Source organism: Anser anser (assembly GCF_964211835.1).
Source record: "Anser anser genome assembly, chromosome: 1".
Classification (NCBI taxonomy): domain Eukaryota; kingdom Metazoa; phylum Chordata; class Aves; order Anseriformes; family Anatidae; genus Anser; species Anser anser.
Genome location: NC_139720.1, coordinates 93,752,548 through 93,774,755, shown reverse-complemented (window position 1 = coordinate 93,774,755; position 22,208 = coordinate 93,752,548). Strand labels below are relative to the sequence as shown.

The following is a 22,208-nucleotide window of genomic DNA, read 5'->3' as shown; positions in this document are numbered from 1 at the left end:
CAACCTTAATGATTCTACGCCTTTCTATTGTTACTTTCACAATTCCAAGTAATGTAATAACAAAGTTTTCTCCCTAAAATGACTTTGCAATGGCATACAAGTTTCACACAGACCTGAATGGCAATTTGATGCTTAAATTCCTTGTAGGGTAAAATTAATATAAAATAAATACTACAGGCCCTACTATGACCTCCGCAGCCATTGAGCATGGTGTGTGCATCACTGGGAGCAATATTTATGTAGTTAGTTTTCAGAAGTCTCTCAGAATGGAAATAGAATCATAAAGTCACCAAAACAATATACCAGAGCATAGAAAAATAAAGTATTTCCTTGATTTTATCTTATTCAGACACATAGATGAGGCAGGTCTTGGTTGGAGATAGGTGAGGAAGGAAACCACCCAGCTAACAGAAGAAATTAAAAACCATCTCAATGATGTAATCACAACTCACTCTGTGTTAATATGCCCTATGAGAGAAACTGCAATTTGCAGTTGCTCTCAGGTACATGTTGTTAAGGCCCTGACAGCACTAATAAGCCTTCATGACTCTAAACAGTCTCACCTGGTTCTCCATCCACACATATGAGCCCAGAAGCTTTATTTAAGCCGAGCTCTGGGTCCCCTCTCTTCTCTTCTTTTTTTCTTCTTTGAGCTTCCTGGTGAGAGGGTTGATCTGTATGTTTCTATGGCTGTGGAGTTTTTTAACCTGAAGACTGTTTTCTGGCTTGACCTTTACCTTTACTACAGACCTGCTTAGTAAATGCTGGCCCTGATCTTAATGTTGATCTGTGGATTGATTTCCTAGATTGACCTGGGACCTGCTTCATCACTAGGAGTCTGCCTGATGAGATAGGCTATTAGTTGGAGCTGGTCACCTCTGGACCCTCATTACTTAGATGCTATGGGACTGGACCTTGGTTGGTGAGCCTCCTTTCTTTCTTGCTGTGAGTTTTCCGTGGTGCTACTGCCTAGCCTGTTCTTGCTCATACCTTTATGTGCACAGATATCCTTGTGAGGCCTTCAAGCAATGCAGAGGATATCATATCAAAGGCAAGCCTGTGATGCCCTGCCAGAGGGGATATGCAGCCAGGTAGCAGTGAGAGAATGAGGGGAAAAAAATCTCCTCTAATGAGAATGGTGAGGATCTCCTATGGCTCTTTCATGTATATGTTAGCTTTCTGTAAAGTCTGTGGCTGCTGAACTCATGGAAAAAACCCTACACCTGTTTGAAGCACTAAAATGGATCAGCTGGATATAATTGCCTAATGTCCTAGGAGCAAATAATGGCTGTTTTTCCAACTGTTATGAAGTGCTGCTACAGAAGCACCACCAATGGACACGATGGAGAAGCTGGTGTGCTCTGCTTTCTGCCAAATAAGTGACTTTGTTTGGAAGCAGCACTGGAATTGTAATTTGAATCCAGCTCAAGATTGAGGAGAGCCCTGCTAAGGCAAAGATAACTCCCCATGTGATAAGTTAACCAGTGTGCAGGAGAGCAACTCCTAGCCTGTTTCAGGTATGAGATGTATGTTGAAACAGGATGAGAGGCTTCTTAAAGAGGAGGTGGAGAAAACGCATTCTCTTCAAATTCCATTAACAGGAGCTTCAGTCAACCTCAAACAGTTGCTTCTAATACAACTAAAGGAAGGTAAGAGTGCTGAGCTTTATTGCTTTTAAAAGTACAGTTCTATTAGTAAAAGCAATATGCTGCACGTGTTTAAATGCTTCTATATATTTTCACAGAAATAACTTCTATTGGCACCTTTCAAATGTATTTGGAAAACACTTTGAGTATCTGTCCGCTGCTCTGTTGTTTACTCATTGAAGGCTGCTACAACTTCTAGGTGCTGAAAATCATCTTAGCCCTCAGCATAAGGTTTAGGAGGAACGGAAAGAAGGTTAAAGGCAAATATTCAGATGCTAATCAAGTGTTCTGTGTGTCTTAATAAAATAAAATATTTCTCTGTTTTCACATATACATATTATTGCAAACACTTTCTGGGCTTGGCATGCCAGAGATATCTATGTCTGGTCTTGGTTGCCTCAGCCAAGCTGTGCATCTGCTAGAGCTGGATGAACTTGTGGTGCACTTATTACTCCCTCTCTTTCAGGCTGATGAGGTTTCTTCTACCTTGCTTCAAGGAAAGGAACAGTCCATCTTTTGTTTGGAAGTTAGTGCTCTTTCTAATGTTGTTTCTGTGCTGGTCGGGGTAGATGCGCTTTCAGAAAAGGCAGGATATCTGTGTGGTGGTAGTGCTTATATTACTAAGAGTATGCTTGATAACATAGTAGTGACATTGGATGTTTTTTTTTAGTAAGTCTCCATGTTAGTATGTATATTGGATATTACAAAATGTATTGTGAGTAGCTCTGTTTTTAGAGATGTATGTAAAGTTAGTCCTTGTTAGACTAGGCTATGTTGCATTCCTGTATGCTTTAGGTCACTTGAGTCTTCTGTTGTGTTTGTTTTTGACATAGGTTCATGATGTTAGTCAGAAGTCTGAGGTCTCCATGGGACTGGGACTTCCAGAATGTATTTCTGAATTTGAATTTTTTGTGCCCTTCTTTGAATTTGAATTTTTGTGCCTTTTTTTTTTTGCTTGAAATGCACCTTGTATGCTGCATCATATGTCCACCTTTCAGAAAAAAGAGCTGTGTAGTATAATTTAGAAGGAGGGAGAGGGATAAACAACCCAACTCATACCTATTTCTATCTATAGTTCTAACTGATTATATTATTAGTAAAGAGCAATCTAATGAGTTTATTGTCCTTTAGGTCATAAAATAGCCAGAAGCAGTCTGTGCTTTTCTCAAATTTATTATCTGTTCAGAATTTGCACAATTATTTTATCTCTCTTAAACCTATGGATGGAAACTGAGCAGTTTATTTGATATCCAGCTTCTGAGCTGCATTTCTCCTATTGATAACCCTTTCAGAAGCAAGTCTTTATCTTCTACTAGTCTGCAAGCGATTTAAAGTGCAGGGATTTTTTTTATACTGAACTGTTCCACAAACATTTCATGTGCATGTGTATCTTGCATTCTTAGGAGATCTGCTCATCTGTGTGGTGGGTAGCCACTTTCTTCACTGCGGTTACCTTGGGGTAGAAAGTGGGAAAATCCAAACGTGCAACAAGAGCTCTCTAAATTCTTTAGTAAATACTACATACTCATAGTAAAAAGAGATGTGAATCTTATTTTCTTCATGTGACTCTTGTAGTCTTCTCTCAAAGTAGTGAGACTGAGAGAAGTGTTGTGCTGACTTTTGACTGCTTGTCTTTTGTAGATAGGTCTGTATGAGTTAGCAGTTTGTCTAGTGGTTGCTTAGTTCTTTCCAGGGAGCAGGGGATGCGTGTGATGAAAGCGCATGTGTAAAACATCTCAGGCTGTTGCAGGAGGGAAGTATTTGTTGCTACCATGGAACGTGTTGCTGGGTTTCACATTACTGAAATGTAGTATGTTTTCACATGGTACAAGAAGGCTGTGTGCTTGGAATTAGTGTTTTGCAAAGCTGGACAGAGATGTGAAGGCAAAGAGCACAGATTCTGGGATAATGCCTTTGGAGGCAGAACCTCACAAGTAACACTTGTGAAATCTGTGCTGGATCTAGGTCAGGATAATATGATGGCCAGGGCTTCTATGAATGAGTTTTTCAGGATATAATTAGGATTAAATAGAAGCCATTACCCTTTCTTGCTAGTCTTCCCTCTCAATTCATACAGTGTCACAGCTACATCACTACTACTACTCTTCTTCCTTTTCTCTCATGCCAACTGTACGTTGGAAGAAGTACTGTCCCAGAGCCTGTATTAAATCTGTGCTGGTGCACAAAGCACTAAACTACTCAGACTAGTCACAGTAACTGAAGTCAGGAGTGCTCTCCAGTGATGCTTTATCAAATCTGTCTCAAGGAAACTAGGTAGAAAACTAACGGCAGTGACAGCATAGTCTTTTTTTCTAAGGCCGAAAGCATACTGTGCCAAGTAATGCTTTTGCCCCATATCAGTCATAGGGTTATCCAATGTGTAGGAGGGACTGGAATGGGGGAGTTCCAAGGTTTCCAAGTCTGCTGACGCAAAATAGACCCGTGCTTATTATACTAGTGTGCATCCTGATGTCTCTGACTTGTCTCTTGTCTTGTCTGCTTGACTTCCCTTTAACATCACTTCTACTGTTGTTGCTAACAGCTTGCTTGAGAGGAAAATTATGCTATGTTGGGATTTGAGATGTACAGATAGCTTTAAGTTTTAGTTACTGTCAAATAAATTTTCAAAAACTTTGTGATAATGTTTTTCTGAAAAGAGTATAGTTAGATCCTTGCCTATTTACATTAAGTCCTTGTGTGCTGAGGCTTTAGTGAGAAAGGAGGAGGTGGGGAGGAGAGGGAAGGGAAATGTTCTAACTATGTCAAACAGTGGCCTTTAACATAAAACCTGCTATTTTGGTATGAATATTGGAGGAGGCAATCTTCAAATTTGCTTTCAGATGACATGAGTGAAACTCAATCATTTGTATTTATGGAAAGCTGAAATTGAAGGAACTTGTCTTTAAACTAGAGTGGATACTTGGAAAACTTTTTTTTACACCAGAATACCTTTATTCATAGGGTGGACTTAGATTGGGAGCATGACATGCTGCCCCAACAGTACAAATTGTTGGAACTTTTTTGGTCCCTTTGTGTATATCTTATCACTTTAACATCACATGTACGAGATATTCTATAGTAGAAGCCCTGGTTATGAATAAATGTTCAGTTAAATGGTGGGGTGGCTTATTTTCTTAATTGAAGAAGCAAAGCATAGAAAGTTATTCTGATTTATGTATAATTATTCATGCCACCAAATCTTGGTATGAACTAGTGAAAAATCTTTTTTGAACTTTCTAGTCCTTATATTCAAACTTTTAATTAACATTGTCTGTTGTTCTCATGTTTTTATTGTAGCTCTCAGTATGTTTTGATAGCATTCAGGGAGCAAAAACTAAGGCTTACCATTGCTAATTAAACACCTGTAAATTCCTGCAGATGAGAAAGTAAGGATTATGTAGCCTTTTGGGAGGGAAGGGGGGAAAAATGTAAGCCTTATATTGTAAAAACAGTAGTTCAAGTGCTGTTTAGATTGCTTCATTAATTAGAACTTGTCTTTCATCTGTGCAGTTATGGACAGATTAATTTTTGTGTTCTTATGCAGGTAAAATATACAGTCCAAAATAGTCCAAATTGATCAAAGCATTTTTTTAAAATGCAAAATAGTCCCTTAGCCAGGATTGTTTCTATACTTTTGTCATGTTCTTGCCCCCATGTTTTATTTGGGGGATGTGGGAATTCTTTTAAGTCAAAGTCTGTGATATTTATAGCCTTAAAAGAATCATGTAGAGGAGCCAAGTTCATTGAGGAGCTTCAGCTGATACATAACCTTAAACTTATGTACCACTTTAGTACCTTATGCTGAAGTCCCATTCCACACAATATGGTGTATGAACTTTAAGTTAGTCAACAAAAAGTTGAACTAAATGGAACTTATGAAGAAGCCAGCCTTTGCACCATGCAGTTTGAATTTTTTCTTCACTTCTTCCTTGAAGCTGATTTAAGGATGCTTTGGACAAAAAATAGCTAGTTTATTTTTGAAATTGTAAGTTCTCAAGAGAAGAAACTCAGGTTACATTCTGGTATGTGCAGGTTGCTTTTGCTGTGAGGAACAGAATCTGGAAGGTTCAGAGGGATTCCTTAAAGATGTCTTTGTGCTCAGAGGTGGTTAAATAATGCGAAACCTCAAAGGTTAAATGACACTGACTTTCTTCTTTGTTCACGACAAGGATTTCTCTAGACAATTTTCTGTAGGCATAAGTGAAGAAGCTGAGCATCAAGAGATGTAAGAATGAAATAAAATGACTTGGGAATGAGTTTAGGAATTTCTTGTGAGGGTGACGTATGAACAGAGCTGGATCAAGTTGTTTCCATCCATGCCCAAGGTCCCATGTAATTGATACATATTTGATTGTGCACGTTTTGTTCTCTTTACTTTCAAGATATAAATTTCTTGGCTGTGATTTTTTTCTTAAACTAAATGACACTTTGCTTTTTTTTTAAAAAAAAAAAAACCTAAACATTTTAAACTAAATGATACTTTGTCCAGTCACTAATTCATGCTGCTGCTGTCTTGGATTGAAAAGACAACTGCTGATGCTGTGCTGAGGTGTGACCTGCTGGAGCTACCAGCAGGAAATTGCATTGGGATTATAGTTTTTCTAACCCTGTTTTTAGGAAAAGAACCTAGACCTAGCACAGTAATGAGAGGTGCTAGAACTGAGAGTGTTCTGGAGTACCATGAAGATTTCTGATGAGTGATTAGCTCCCAAAATTGTTTGTTTTTTTTTTTTGGTCTTTGGTCTTGGAAAGAACTTGTGCTGCCTCAAGATGAAACAATCTGTTCCTCCTGAATTGTGAAGTGTTCCAATATCTTTATTGTTTTTCTCCTGATGAAGTTTAAATGTGAGTATTTATGTATCATTGTGAGTATTCATATGTATCATATGTGAGTATTTATGTATCATTGAAACAAATTGAAGGCTTGCACTTTGTGGAAAGCTGGCTTTGCTGTTTTGTTCTCTTGCCGCTATTCACATACCTTGCTTTAAAAACAGAAGGTAGATCAGTCTACTCTGAAGTCAGGATATATTGCCTTAAAATGTCTTAAATACCATCTCAGTATTCCCTCTTAGTTGTAACTTGCATCCAATGATGCTCCAAGTTCCTGGCTTTAACTCCATGCCTTCAGCTGACTTGCATTTACTTTCCTGGGTAGCTAAGCTCTTAAGGTATGTTTGGCTGGGTTCTTGGTACAGGCATCTTTGTGGATATGTATGGGCAGAGCAACAGTCCCCCGTGCACATCAGGAAGATCAGCAGTGAGCCAGTTCCAGCTGCATTACTGTGAATAAGTAACCCTTATTTGTTCTTCCTTAGCATTAACCTTATTTTTGAGTGGTGTCTTCAAAGCAGACATTCTTTCACATTCAGGTGTTAAATAATTGTGTGGCTAAAGGTGTTTATGTAGAGTGCAAAAAAGCACTTGAGGCTATTTTTATTTTTTATTTTATAAACTCTAAGTCAGACTAAATGTCATTTTAAAAAGTCAAGCACAAAATGAACTTTGTCAAAATATTTTTGGCTGACAACAATTTTATTCCTTATTACTTTTATCACCTTATATCTATGATAACTTCAAAAAGTGTTTCCAGAATTCTTGCTCTGAATAATGCACTTTCATAATGAAGGTGGTATGGAGTAGAAAATTGTCTATTGATGCAGGCGTTATTTTTCAAAATTATTCTGACATATTTACTGCTTGTTAAACATGGGAAATATAGGAGAAAGTGGAAAGCTCAGTGCTTGTGTGTGCATGCACAAGCCTATGTTTGACCAGAGTTAGCTTTTTATGAGTCTCCAGAAATTTCAGCTCTTATTTTGAACAAAGGCTTAGGTATGTTCATATTTCTTCTGAAATTTGTTTAAATCATTCACCTAGTCTTTTTAATTAACAAGAGGGGTCCACAGTATCTAAATCAGAATGCTAAGTACTGTTTCTGCAAATTACTTGCATATGATTTGGTGATGTTGTGTATGTTCATTTTTGTTTTGCTGTAACAGGAGCAGGCTGTACCAGGCTTCTCTGACAGAACACCCAAATAATTCTGACTAACATGAGATAAGCACCTTTTAATATTTCCTTATTTAAAAAAAAACAACTTCAAAGGCAAATAGAAGTTCAAATCATGGTGCAAATAATGGATAGTGGAAAAACTGCAACTTTTCAGTGTATTATCTTCTATTCAATCGCGTTTCTCAAAGTCAAACTGAGCTACTTGACAAAGGTCGAACCTACCCTGCTCTATTGTATGTACTGTATATGTTTAAAGTAAGGATCCTTTGTGGCTCGTGACCTGTAGGTCTAGCAGTCCTGGAGTGGACTGTGATGGCTTAGAAGAAAATGTCTTCCTCTTTCCTGCCCTGTGCTGCAGCGGCTGCTGTAAGGCGGGGAGTAGGGCTCTTTGTGGGGAGAGTCACATACTTTAGGGCTGTTGGTACCAGACAAGGCAACTACTGCCCCAAATGGACACCACAATCCTGTTAGACCAACCACCTTTGAGAGCAATGCCTGACTCATTTCTGTTGAAAAGAAAAGCATCCATTTGGAATAAACTGTGTGAAAATCAAAGCTTTGCAAACCCAGCTCCTGAGCTGAGTAGGCAGACTGGGAAGAAATGTTGTTTTAATTCTCACAAGTTCTCCACATCAAGCTTGTGCTTTTACTTTTGCCAAAACTTCCATGGCCTCCCTGGAGGCAGATCTTGCATAGATGTTTGCCCAGACAGGTTGGGATGTGCTCCAGCTGTGTCTGCAGCATGTTTGCTGGCAACACTGCTGGCATGTCCCCTCACCTTGGGGATGTACCTGATGCCTGCAGTGGAAGGCTGGCCCCCCTTGCTTGTTGCAGGCCATAGCTAATGCTGTGAATTTGGGTTGGGGTGGCCGTGGGTCTTCCACCCTGATGGTTTGGAAATGGTGGAGGTGAAACCCTCCTCTTCATAGTGGGTGAGAGATTGCTCAGGTACACCACTGAAGGTTAGTCATTATGAAGCACTGACCATTGTGAGTCAAGTTTAATTTACTGTGTGACTTCATCTCTTCAGCTGTAAGGTTTTGGTGGGCAGGATATAGTGTGTGGTTAGTGTGTGGTGCTTCTAGTTCTGCAAATGCTTTAATCTTGCTTGTGCTCTATTTTACTGTTTTGAATATTCTTGTCTGAACCCAAAGAATTCCCCATTTGCAGCCCTGTTACCTCCAGATAGGTCATGAAAAGGTTTTAGGACTAAGGAATATGAAATGTTTTGTTTTCTTTTTTTTTTTCCTTTTTTTAATCTACAATATATATAGCTTTAATTTGAATTACTGAACAGTCCCAATCTGCTCATGCTCACTCATTAGTGCCATAAAAACTTTGAGATTTATTTAGCAAGCCTTGATATGCAGAATATTTTACTTTCATTTTAAATGGTATTGTGCCAAGGCCTTTCAGAAATTATCTGTCTAAAACTTAGTAGCTATCAGCTTTAGAACTGTGTTTAAAATAACTTTGCCAAGGCATATTTGAGTTTTTATTGCTGCATTAAACCACTTTTTATTGTGTCATAAAATGCACAGGCAGTATTTACACTTCCAAATACTTTAAATATGTAGCCTAGCCTTTTAGAAAAGATGAGATATTAGCATCACTCGCTTCAGTGGGGTCTTGCTTAGCAAGAATGATGCAGCCATCCTCTCACTACTGTGTGGATGTGTTTGCTGGAGTGTATGTAGATCTTGCTATCTTGTGTGGAGAGGCAGCCCTTAATGGACAGGCTAACACGTGCTGTCGCTCCAGAGAGGTGCTGCTGGCCCATTTGTTGGGATGGGGAACTGTAAATCAGATGAGCAGGAGTCTGTTCACGCTACTGGTGCTGAGCTGTTCTTGCCTGACCTTGAATATTCTTGAGCAAATTACCCAACGCCTTTGTGGTACTGTGGTGGTTTTGTTTCTTCTGGTGAAACTGGATAACAACTCGAAATAAGTACTCATTGTAAAGTGTTTGGATGTTTGCAACTGGAAAAGATGCTGGCAATGTGTGATACTACAACTTCTCGGTATGATTTAAAATGTCCTTTGCATCAAAGAGGATGTTTTTGACCATTGTTATTCCATTAGATGCTACTCTATGAGAATAGTCATGGGGATGTTCCTTAGCAGTTCATAGAAAACTTCTGCATGCAAAGAAGTGTGATTGGTTTGCTTGAGTGCCTGTGAATTGCTTTGGCAGAAATACAACTTCATATTTTAATAATATTTATTCCACATTGCCCTATTAATGTACTTCAGCACTATTCTTGAGAGCCATACTAGTACTGATGGGTAGCAGTCAAATTGCAGTGCTGGTGCAATCTTTTGCATCAGCTGAGGCTGCTGACAAGTGTACTATTTCAGCAACAGGCACTTGACCTTTAAAAACTGGCCTTGGATCACTTAGCTCCTTCACATTCATCCTGAAATTGCTATGGCACTTTAATGGGGATGAGCCTGATGTTCAGGTTTAATTGTCAAGACTGCTTAGAAGTGGGACACAAAGTACTTATTGTCCACAACTAAATATTGGACTATATAGGCTTCTATTTGGATTTGTCTGTTCTGGTGCTCAGTTTATCCACTTACAATCAGATGCTTTTATATTTTTTAAGACTGTGATGGGTATCAGAACTGTCATCTAGATAAGTTTTTGAATCAGAGTTTGTTCAGGAAGTTTTTGCTTTTCATGATGCTGTTGGAAAGTTGATCTGAATTTTGAAACATCAAGTAATCATCTATCCTTCCAAATTTCAGTCTGAGATTACAAACATTTCTGTTGGTGGAGTTGAAACTAAGTGATGCCTTTTCACTCTTGTTTTAATTTTTCTTGTGCACAACTAAAATTGTGGAAGAAAATACTGTGAAAGCTGCAATACACTTCCTTGATATTAAAGTAAACAAAATATTTAAATGCTGTCCAGGTTAGTTCCATTTTTCTCATATAAAAGAAATACCTTATTTTAAAAATGTTTTGGCTCTTAACAAAATGTTTTGTGACAAAACGTTTCCTCAAGTTTTTTGAATATTCTCAAGATAACTGTGGGATTGACACTGCAGGAGAATGACTATTGATTTGAACAGAGGATAATCTGAACTATATTTCAGCCCAGCAGTTCTCCTTGCACACCATAACCTAATGGTTTTCTGTAAGGGGGAATTGTCTTTCTTCCAAAAACAAAAAGGGAGCTGGGAGGCTTCTCGTGTTCCTAATATAAAAACCAAAGGCTTTTCTGAACTAGGATCCTGCATAAGAATTAATTTCTAAGTCTTCCTTTGGAGATTACTGACAGCAGATTGGAAGCACCACATCTGGAGATAAAGTTTTAAGAAGTGCAGACCATATGCTTGACAAGAATGTTTTTTGTGTAAATGAGAGAAGTAAGTATCTGACTAAACAGAGGAGAACTTTTAAAATAAAAAAGCCTCAAAGCATAAAAATGAGATTTTTTTCAAGAGTTTACTGACGTCTGTTGTACTGCAGTGTTAGAAACAGCATTGTGACCCTCCTCTGGACTGTCCAATCCTCTGCACAGGTAATCTAGACTTTTTTTCAAAGTCTACTTTATTCTTACAAGGGCAGAAGAGTTTTATATATGTTTTATGGAACAATGTATTTGGTAGGAGGAAGAAAAACTGAATATTTGGCATTAATATGACACTAAAAACTTTAATGAATGCTTGCAGTTTTGTAACTATTCCCTTGCATGAGTTTAATAATACCTGGACCCTTTACAGCACCACTTGTCATTTGCTGTTAGTGGCTTCTGAGCAAGCTTTTTATTGCTCTTCTTTTTGATGCAAGCTCTACTTGAGCATTGAGAGGTGATCACCTGCTTTGGCCAGCAGCCAGTGACTCTGTCTAGAGCTCTGTCAATATGGCTTGCACTGATAGCATGAATGTTTCCTGCTTGCAAGGAAATGATCTATCACATTCACAAAAACAATCCACTGAATCAGTTGTGAGATTGCGTGAATTCCAGTCACAAATTTTATAGAGCTACTCCTCCTCAGGGGAGGAGCAGAGGTGTGCTGTGAGCTACATGCCAGTCAAAACAGATGAAATTACCAACACAGAATAAGAGCAACTATCTATTCAGGCAGAATGTACAAGTAAATGGTAATTCATGGAAATGATTCCATAGATCTGGAGAACACACATGTCCAGCATACAGCTACATAAAAACATCGCACAATGGGTGAACAATGGGCTGATGGGCAGGGCTCAAAGGGTTATGGTAAATGGGGTTACATCAGGCTGGCAGCTGGTCACCAGTGGGGTCCCCCAGGGCTCCATTTTAGGGCCAGTTCTTTTCAATGTTTTCATAAATGATTTGGAAGTAGGACTAGATAGTGTTTTGAGTAAGTTTTGCTGATGATACAAAACTGGGAGGAATTGTTGACTCTGTTGAAGGTGGAAAGGCCTTGCAGAGAGATCTAGACAAACTGGAGATCTGGGCGATCACCATCTGCAAGAAGTTTAACAAGAGCAGGTGCTGGGTCCTGCACCTGGGATGGGGCAACCCTGGCTATATGTACAGACTGGGGGATGAGATACAAGACAGTAGCCCAGCAGAGAGGGATTTGGGGGTTGTGGTTGATAGCAAGCTGAATATGAGCCAGCAGTGTGCCCTGGCAGCCAGGAGGGCCAACCGTACCCTGGGGTGCATCAAGCACGGCATCACTAGTCGGTCGAGGGAAGGGATTGTCCCGCTCTACTCTGAGCTGGTGCGGCCTCACCTCGAGCACTGTGTGCAGTTCTGGGCACCACGGTACAAAAAGGACATGAAACTATTGGAGTGTGCAGAGGAGGGCTACACAGATGGTGAAGGGCCTAGAGGTGAAGATGTATGAGGAGTGGCTGAGGTCTCTTGGCCTGTTCAGCCTGGAGAAGAGGAGGCTGAGGGGGGACCTCATCATGGCCTACACCTTCCTCACAAGGGGGAGCAGAGGGGCAGGTGCTGATCTATTCTCTCTGGTGATCAGCAATAGGACCTGAGGAAATGGAGTTAAGTTGCAACAGGGGAGATTCAGGCTGGATATCAGGAAAAGGTTCTTCACTGAGAGGGAGGTAGCACACTGGAACAGGCTCCCCAGGGACGTAGTCACGGCACCAAGCCTGTCGGAGTTTAAGAAATGTTTGGACTGTGCACTTGGTCATATGGACTGAATTTTTGGGTAGACCTGTGTGGTGCCAGGAGTTGGACTCGATGATCCTTGTGGGTCCCTTCCAACTCAGGATATTCTATGGTTGAGTTTTTTTCCACAAATAAATCGAAAGATCTTGAGGAAAATCAGGTCTTGTTAAAGCAACTGATTAGAGATGTTTCTCCAATACTGTTCTGGTAGTAGTGGCCTCTGACTTTTTTATTTGAGGAACAAATTCATAAATGCTGCTGTTCATCTTTATGGGAATTGGAGATGCTGTGAAAGAGATGGGTTAAGTCAGAAAAGTTGAAGGAGTGGTAGCTGTTTTCTTGGCAATGATCTTTTCCATTCTGCAGTCATTCGAGCAACCTCTGGTAGCCAGGTGCAAACTGACTTTGGAATGGAAAAGTGGTTGGCTATACAAGCTGTGTATGTGTTAGGATTTCTATGGCTTTGTAGATGTGTATAATCCTACTTTAATTTATTCCCAGTTGTGTGTCTAGTCCACTGAGACACTTACAATTTAATAGAATGCCAACATTGTGGCTTTGACTTGTTAGAGGTGATTTTACTGTAGGTAGTATAATGCGGATTTTGCAGTTCATTTCATCTCCTCCTTTGCTTTTGTTTGCCAAGGTCTTCATGTTGCAGTGTGATTTTTTTCCCCTTTTTTCTTCAGCTGTCTTCCTCCTGTGGTTTTTTTTTTTTGGAAAGAGTTGCTTAAGGTTTGACTTAAAAGATGGGCCTGGAATTCCTGGCTCAGACTGTTTGGGTCCGTCTTCACGTAGGATAAATGTTTTGTTGCCACATCTTTTTCTGGTAGGGAAGGGGTTCAGGTTCCTTCTTTTCCCCTGTGGCCAGCATGCTTAATGCTGATGACAGTAGCTATTGGTAGTTTTGCAGTTGCCTGTACTGTGAGAGGCAGTTACTCTTAGACCATCCTAGGCATGTGTGTCCCATACTTCCACATGTTAGTCCTGACACTAGTTGGAAAAACTGTAAATAACAATTGTATATATACTTGTTGATAATTTTTAAAAAGTCTGGGATTTTTCCTTCAGATATATTTTGTGGTACTCATTTTTAATGGATTTTTTTGCATGGAGGCATCTGCTTTTGTATTTTCTTAAATTGTACTATTTTTCTTTAATATTTCTTCTGATTATCATTCAGAGTGACTAGTCTTTGTAATTCCTGTGGTTAATGTAAGGAAAGCTTTTTGGAGCTTAAAGGTTTTTTTTTCTTTAAGACTTTCATGTTATCTTGCATTCTTTTTCAATCCACTACATGGGTGAGTTGGTTATGACTGTTCTTATTTTTTCTCTTTAGGTGTTTATGATCACATTCCCTAGGAGATGATTTGAGAATCTCTGGGCACAGAATATTGTGGTTAGGATCTACTGGAACTTTAGGAGAAGGGAACTTCAGGATAAGGATGCTTTTGGGGAAAAAAACTTAAGTTGAAAAAAGTCTTAAAAGTCTCATTAGGAGTTATGATCCTGAGGCCTTTGGAAGATTTAGGGGAGCAAAGGTGGGTGGCACAAAAAAAAAGGCAGGATCAGAATGGGGAGATGTTGGAGATTCTCAGATGTTTTTACTGGGGGCATACGTAATGAGTGCAGTTAATACCTTCAGAGAATGTCTGTTACTTTGTATGCAGAGATCGTTCTCAACAGCTTTACCATGATGCATATAAGGTAGGTCTGCTACATATCTCACTTGAATGATTCACGTTTTGTATATTGCCCTGAACACAAAGCTCTTGTTTAGTAACCACATAAGTAAAAATAGACCCAGCAGTGAACAACCAGAACAAATCCATCCAGGAATAGGTGAATGCCCTCTGCTGTTGGTGTGGTCAGTTCTAAGTGCTAAAAGCTGGTAAGCAAGTGTGTGGCTAATGCAGTAGGTGCCACATCCAACCAAACTCCCCTTTGCTTTAGTGGGGGAGACAGGTTAGCGGATTTCTCTCTTCATAATGAAATATTAAAATTAGGTGTTTGTTTTGCAGGTTAGTGCATATTACAGTTCCCCAGAAATCTTTCCAGCTAATGCCTTTTATGTCAGATTATGATCAGTTCAGTATACTTGAGCCTATTTCTATTCAAAAGGCTAAAATAGCAATGAAAATTCTAGTATTTTGTTGATTGAATGCAACAATTCTTTGAAGTGTTGTTTTCAAAGCCAGCAACTATATTCCTTTCGCTTGTGATGATGCAAGATGAATATATTAAAATTAATTTTCACAATGATCATTAGTTGAACTCTGAAGCAATTTTTGACAATCCCCTCTGCTTATATCTATTATCAGCATGTGCGTATGCGGATTGAATAAAGGCAGAAATTTGCATGTCAAGTCACTGCTGTGCAGCTGTTGCTCTTCTCATGATGCATATGATTATTTTAAACACAGGTTCTTTCACAAGTGCATCCAAGTTCTCTGCCAGGAAGTGGTCACTCTTTTCCCTCTGCAATTAAATCAAGCCTGTTGTACCTCTGCCTTGAATTTTTTTCTTCACAAAATTATCTGTGTCTGTTATGTTCACATGCCTCACTTTTTCCAAGATGCCTGTTTTTCTGTTTTAAATCAAATATCGGACTGAATTATAAGTAAAATAGTAGATTAATATGCCCTTGATCAATCATTGGGTTCCCGGAGAGGAATCATTTGCACTTCTCACTTCACTTGAGATTGTGATTTTTATCTGCATCTCCTGTTGTTAGTAGATCTTAGAATTTCAATTCTTTGTTTATTTTTCTGCTCTACCCTTTGCTTCCTGCAAATGTCAGAATGTCTTGTCTTTTTAGTTCTGTTTTTAACTCAAATCTTGCTGTGATAACACTAGCCTTTAAAAGTTGCCACTCCTACTTGTTCAATATAATGTGCTTTTGAGAGTGTTCAGGCACCACTCATTATGACCCATGCCTTTTAGAGATTTTATCTGAAGTTCTTACGCTTAAGTGGGGGGTGGGAATGTTTCTTATTTTGATGGTTTTCTAGGCAAAACCTGAATCTTTAAATAGAGAAAAGCAGAGAAAGAATGAGATGGATGCCCGAAGAGAGAAGCTTAACTTCAGGTTTTGTGGCCATATACCTCTGGGAGCAAGGTGTTTCCACTGTGAGTTTAGATGGAAATTATGCAGTTGACCTCTCTGCTTTTAAATCCAACACTCTTAATCTTAAGTGCTATCCCTCTGTAGCTGTGTGATTCATGTTAATATCTGAGTAGCTCCCAGTCTTCCAGTACTTATTCTCGTGTCCTTGCAGATGGGGATGAGACACTAGGAAGGTAAATTACTTAATCAGGTCACACAGGAAACTGGTGGTAGATCCCCTGCAACCTAGCCTTATGCTCTTATTGTATTATCTTTGATTCCATTTTTCTTATTAATGCTTCAACTGTATTGTTGGAGGTGGTTACTTAAGTCCCAACTGATTCCATTTTTCTTGTTAATGCTTCAACTGTGCCATTGGAGGTGGTTACTTCAGTCCTGACTTCCCTCCCTGTGGTTATGAAGTCTGAGGTAAATCTGGTGGTGTGGGAATAAGTTTTGACTAAATGTCAGGTAACAAAATGTGTATGACTATTTACTGTAGTGTCTTAGATTGGATAAGTATGGCACTTCCGGAGGCATCTCCTAATTGTCCATGTTGGAGAATCAGTTTGGAATGAGTGAACCATACTCCTGCAAGATGAAACTATGCAAAAAGGTGCCAGAGATGCACCTGAAGCACTTCAAAGGTGAATGGTTGCTCACTTTGTAGGACTACAGTAGACCTAGCATATAGTAAAGCTCCAGCAGTGGGTATAGAGTGAACGCTGCACTCAAAACCCGCTGCTTGGCCCACAGGTATACCCACGCTGAGCTGTAGCATTTGCCAGTGTGAGTGTAGGATAAGTCTGTTAAATCCTATAGGAGGTCTGCTCTAAAAGTGTTCTTGTTCTGTTTTACTGATGTAATGTTTTTTTAATGGGCCTGGATACATGCATGTGTTTATATTGTTTGTGAGCACTAAGGTGAGCATCGCACTTTGGTTGATTTGCATAAGGTCTTTAGGCATTTGTTGTGCATTCTGGAGTGTACTACACTGACAACCATTCTTTAGGGCATTTTATTTTGATGGGTTTGATTTAAGTCCTTACTATTTAGAGGAAGGTCTAGTGCACAATAGCTCTTCGTGACATTTGTGTGGTCATCCAAGCTGTGTGGTATTATTTAAATGTTGTTCTCCCCCTTTGTCTCTGCAATTCCAGCTGGGTAACTAAAATACTCTGAGCAAGCAAATAATTATGACTACAAAAAATTGTTTGGGGTTCTGTTAAAATTCATAGGATCTGGGGCTTCCAGACACTACCCAGGATGTCTGGTGCATATATGAATAGTAAATCACTGTCTGAATTGTAGTGAATGAATTCTCGTTAATAAGCTGGCTTGTTTTGTTTTTGTAATAAAAATCAGCTTTGAAGACAGAATTTTGCAAGAATGTAGGCAATAGGGGGGTAAACACTTCCAAAATAAACTTTAGTGCTGTCCCTGCAGGATGCTTCTAAGTACTGTGAAGGCTTAAAATCCCTTCTATTACCTCTCTCCTTCAAATCACTTTGAAATCTTCTTTTAAAAGAGAAATACTTCCAAATAACAGTCCTGCAGAATAAAGCAAGAGGTTAGCTATTGTTGTGTTATTATTTGGAGGAAAGGGGGTTATTTTTCTCTTATCCTTGTTTGATATTGCATATCATTAATTTCTGCTGGAGGAAGAAACCAGCAGGTACCCAGCTCACACCTGTCTTCTGCTTTAAATTCAGTTGGTTTCTAATTTTACTAGTTTATTCTCTCTTCCTGTCCTTTCTACTAGGATTGTCTAATATTAGTGGGAGTGAGCAGGATACCCAGAGGACAATGGATGTAAGAGGAAAAAAAATCCACAAATCCACTGGTGTAGCAGGGCAGCATCAGTATTCTGCTCGCTGGCAGTAAAGGAGATGGTAGGATGCACAGAACTGGCAGCTGGATTTATAACAGGAAAATATCTTGTGCAAAGGATCCCTTGGGTGCTCTTATTGGGAATGACACTTGCATGTGGAATCTCCTTCCTGTACTCACATCTCTGAGGGTAAAGAGTGCCTTGTGCACTCCAATTTTACAGCAATACTGCAGTTAGAAAAAGATGTATACATCAAGATGTGAACTTCTGGTGGCAGGCTTTCATTTTTTTTCCCAAACAAACCATACTAAAACATCAAGTATTTTAAAACTTCAGACTCTGCCTTGATTCTGTACTTGGTGGACATTCACCTACAGTGTCTGGTAATTTATCTGGTCAATCTCAATGAACAGGTTACCTCTTGGCATGTGAAAGACCAAGTTAAAGAGAATACAGGATAGCAGGTGGCAGCCTCTTGCTCCTGGAGTGGGTCTGTCTTTCTGGGGGAAACAAAAATTTTGAGAACAAGAATATAGAGAAACTTGGTCATTGGCAAGGGTATTAATCGTTCTTGGAAATCGGTTCAGGATAGAGGTCAAGGAAAATAGCTTATTTCATGCTTTGATTATTTTTATAAAACCCTAACCATGTTGAGATGTGCTCAGTCTAAATCTGCCTTGGGGGCAGCCTGAATCAAATGCCTTGGAGGATGGGGAAGGCAGAAATCCCTGCCTATGGTGGGGGGTTAGAAGTAGATGATCTTTTGAGGTCCCTTCCAACCCAAGCCATTGTATGAAATAAACCCCAAAAATGATGCTAAACCTTTGGAGAGGATTTCATTGTTTGGAACTTGATTCATATAATTATTTTTTTTGCATCATTCTTTGCTTTACACTTGTGCTGACGTAGCTTTCTGGATCAGTGTGTAGTTAAGAGGCTTTAACTTAAGGGATTTTAACTTGTATTCAGCTCTAGGCTGGTGGTAGAGGTAAGGATTATTAACAAAAGGAGACTAAATTTTCTAGAGCTTCAAAATGAAATTAAAAACAAATATCTTTAATACTGATTGCTTTTCTTAAAACATAACAAACAAAACTTTGTATGTGTCTCAGTCCCATGCTTTATAGTTTGTCACCATATTCAACAACTGAAGTTGAGCCTGGGGCTGGAAGTAAGTGTACCAATGTGCAGAGATCTATAATGCTGGCTGCTGGGCTGGAGAGCAATGTAGCCCTTGTTACTTGGCAAGAAATCATGTAAGTAATCAGCAGGGTTCTAGAAGGTCATCCTCCTTCGAGTGTTGCCTAAAAGGCTTTTTGCTCTTTTTCCTTTCCTCTGTTTGAATTGATCCTGTCCAACAGGGTCCGGCTTTGTACAGAAATCCTTGCTAAGCTTTCAGCCTGCACTCTAGCTGTGCTGTGTTGCCTCATACTTCTTGGTGTGCACGAATCAAAGAGATTCCTGGTTTGATAATGCTGATATCTGTTAAAACCATGCCCTGAGAACAGACTGCTCCAACATGGTAACAACCATCTCATCGGTAACAGCAGGTCCGAGCTCCTGTCTTGCTGTGCTGTGTTGCTCTGAACATGAACTGTTTGTACCAAAGTGACTTGGTAGCATGGAGGGCACTGAAAGTCGTGCTTCTGAATTCCTTGGTCGTGACTGAGAGCTCTGTTCCCATTGTCAAGCAAGTGAAGAGCTAGCCCAAGAAAAGATGAGGCTGCTATGAGCTTGTGGTAGTTACACCCTTTTCTTCCATGTATCAAAGATGTTTTAAAAGTGGATGATACTAGTTTTGTCTTCACTTATCAGCAAAGTACCCTTCACAAAATTAACCTATTTGGCCAGATTTTGGACCTTGCTGTTATGGAAGAGAGCATCTAGGAAACTGGATTAATTTTTATTTTTCAATTTATCAGATCTGTATGATTTGATATGCAATGAGTTGTTCTGTAACGAGTGAAACATGGGAATCCTTTCCTTCCCTTTCTCTGCCTTATGAAGAAATCTTATGTTTTTTTGGGCCTTCCTTCTACCAAGATATCCCTTATCTAAATACTGCTTTTCCTAATACTTGTAAGAAATGAATGACTGTCATTTACTCCTTCGTCAAAATTATTGAAATATAGAAGACTTGGAATTGTGAGCAAGATTGAATTCATAGATAATGTGTAGCTATAGATATGTTTTTCAGGTAAAAAAAAGTTCCTTATGTTAGGAATTCTTAATATTTGATCATAGGTTAAAAAAATGTGTTAAGGTCCCCTTTTAGCTGACTGGAGAATTGTGTGGTATATGGAGGAGAAGGAACTGTCCATAATAAGGAAGACTTGTTTGCTGTGTGTGTTTGTTCTTTTTTGAAAGGCAAGTGAAAGCTCTCTGAGGAGATGTATAATTTTTGAATGGCTATATCCAAATAGCTTTGGGCAACATGTAGACATGCAAAATACAGTACACATCATCATTCTACAGCTTGTGTTCCCAGTTGACAGACTGGATGAAATGGTGTATACATGCACAGGTGCACATAGGGTAAAGAAATAACTTCTCAGGCTGCAAGGAACAGTATTTCAAATAACTAACTTAAAGCATTATGTCCCCTCTGGGAATGCTAGTTTCTAACTCTGAAACCAACCAGAGAGCTAGGTGCAGCTCTGTGCGGTCAAAAATTGCTGTTGACTCTGGTCAGGGTAGGCTTTCACAGGATAAATTAACGTTTGACCTAATAACATTGGACCAAACCTTCTTTTATTTGAGAAGTGACACGGCAACTTCCCTATCTACTCAGATTAGACAGGCACTCTTTTTTCAAGGTTGTCACAAAGGTACATACAGAATAAACTGCGGTGTTCAATTTATCTATGTCAGGAGGATAGAAAAGGGAGCTGACCCTGCTGGAACTTGATCTGGTTGTGTTTTCATGCCCAGGTACTGCTCTTCTGGTAATGAGACCCCTGTGTTTTTGGGGATAACAGGTGTTGTTGTTTCTTTCCTAACGTGACTCAAATGCTTCTTTGAAGAGATGTAATTGTTTGACAGACCTGTATCAGGACATGAACTGTGGAGTGACAGCACTTTCCCTTGGTTGAATCTTTGATTCTCTGAATACTTAATCTATTCCTCTGTGTAAATGAAAATAGGAGGTTTGTATATGGTTGTTGCAAAAATTAATTGCTAATATATTTGAAGGTAAGAAAGCCATATTTGTACTCAACAATGACAATGATGTACATGTTGTGAAGTAAGTGGAGAACATGTAGAGAACGGATTCTACGTTTAAAAAATATCTGAGGATAAACTGTGTACTGCTACATCTTTCATGGCTAGAGCATGATATGAATACTAAGAAGTATAAAAATATTATGGCAGTTCTCTTGAAACACATGAAAGTAGCAGGTAAGCTGTTTCTAGCATTCAGAAACTTGGTTTCATAAGCACTACATCTAATTTAGGTCTCGTGTGGAACATTCTAAACCTTGTAAGAAACTCTCCAGAAGATTCAAATGTCAACTATGGCAAGAACTTGCAGTATTTTAGTAACATTCATTTTGTATGCCAGTGTTTCTTATTTGGTGATAGCTGTCTTCAGCAACCATAGGCATAGAAATTTGAGGGAACTTCTGTTCTTTGGGCTGGCGTTAGTGCGTTTGAGTGTGCGTTCTTATTTATATGAATGAAAGCTGAAATTCTTGTCCAGGTCCAGAAAGGTGTCCTTCTGTTGCATTAACAAACAGCAGTCTGTCGGAGTCATAAATAATTTATGAACTTGGGATATTGATTTTATTTCAGTGCTTATAGGAAATTATATGCTTGTGGCTTCAAGAAATAATTGGTGCAATTTAATCACATATAAATTATAGTCATCTTTAATTCTTTTCAAATGGAACCTTAATGACACTGGGTATGTTACAGAACCAAGCAAAGAGAGGGCTGCCTACATGGACTGAAGAAATAGGAGTGCCAGAAACTGCAGGTTTAACAGGTCTGACAAGAATGATCCTAATGGCAGTGGCTTTAAACAAAGTCTAATTGACATCTGCTTGATCACAAATCAGTTTTTCCACAGGAAAATATTGCAAACCCTACTGAAAACATTTAATAATACAATGTATGTTAAGGGCATGGAGTGCCTGGCATATTGGGAGAAAAAAGTGCTCTGTAAACCTTCACTGAGCTGAAGGTGGTTTTTGCTCTAATGTAATATAATTTTCTTTTTACTGTAATTTTCTGTGGAAGCTCTGTATTTAGGTGTTTGTGACTCAAGAAGAAGTAAGGAAATAATAGAAACTTGACTAAAAGTTATTCTGATTTCCTTTTAGGGAGGGAAAATGACTGTATTTAGTTAAAATATTTCATGAGATTTGATTCTAATTGGAATGATACACCTTGTGAAATATATTCACCTTGAGTAGTCAAGTTTGAAAACTGCATTGAGCAACTTCCAAGAGAATAGAATGTTGTAGGGCTCCTCTGCA

General features: G+C 39.1%; 1 protein-coding gene across 23 annotated transcripts in view; it reads left to right on the top strand.

Annotated features, from left to right (window-relative positions):
• Positions 1–682: 682 nt before the first annotated feature.
• LOC310892987 (uncharacterized protein) overlaps positions 683–22,208 on the top strand; it is a 592,327-nt gene continuing 570,801 nt past the window's right edge. For 17 of the 23 annotated variants that reach the window (XR_014578609.1, XR_014578610.1, XR_014578611.1 and 14 more), the window contains exons 1-2: positions 683–922; positions 1,005–1,649. The gene's annotated coding sequence lies outside the window, so the exon portion shown is untranslated. The other 6 variants (XR_014578623.1, XR_014578627.1, XR_014578628.1 and 3 more) reach the window with 6 other exon arrangements.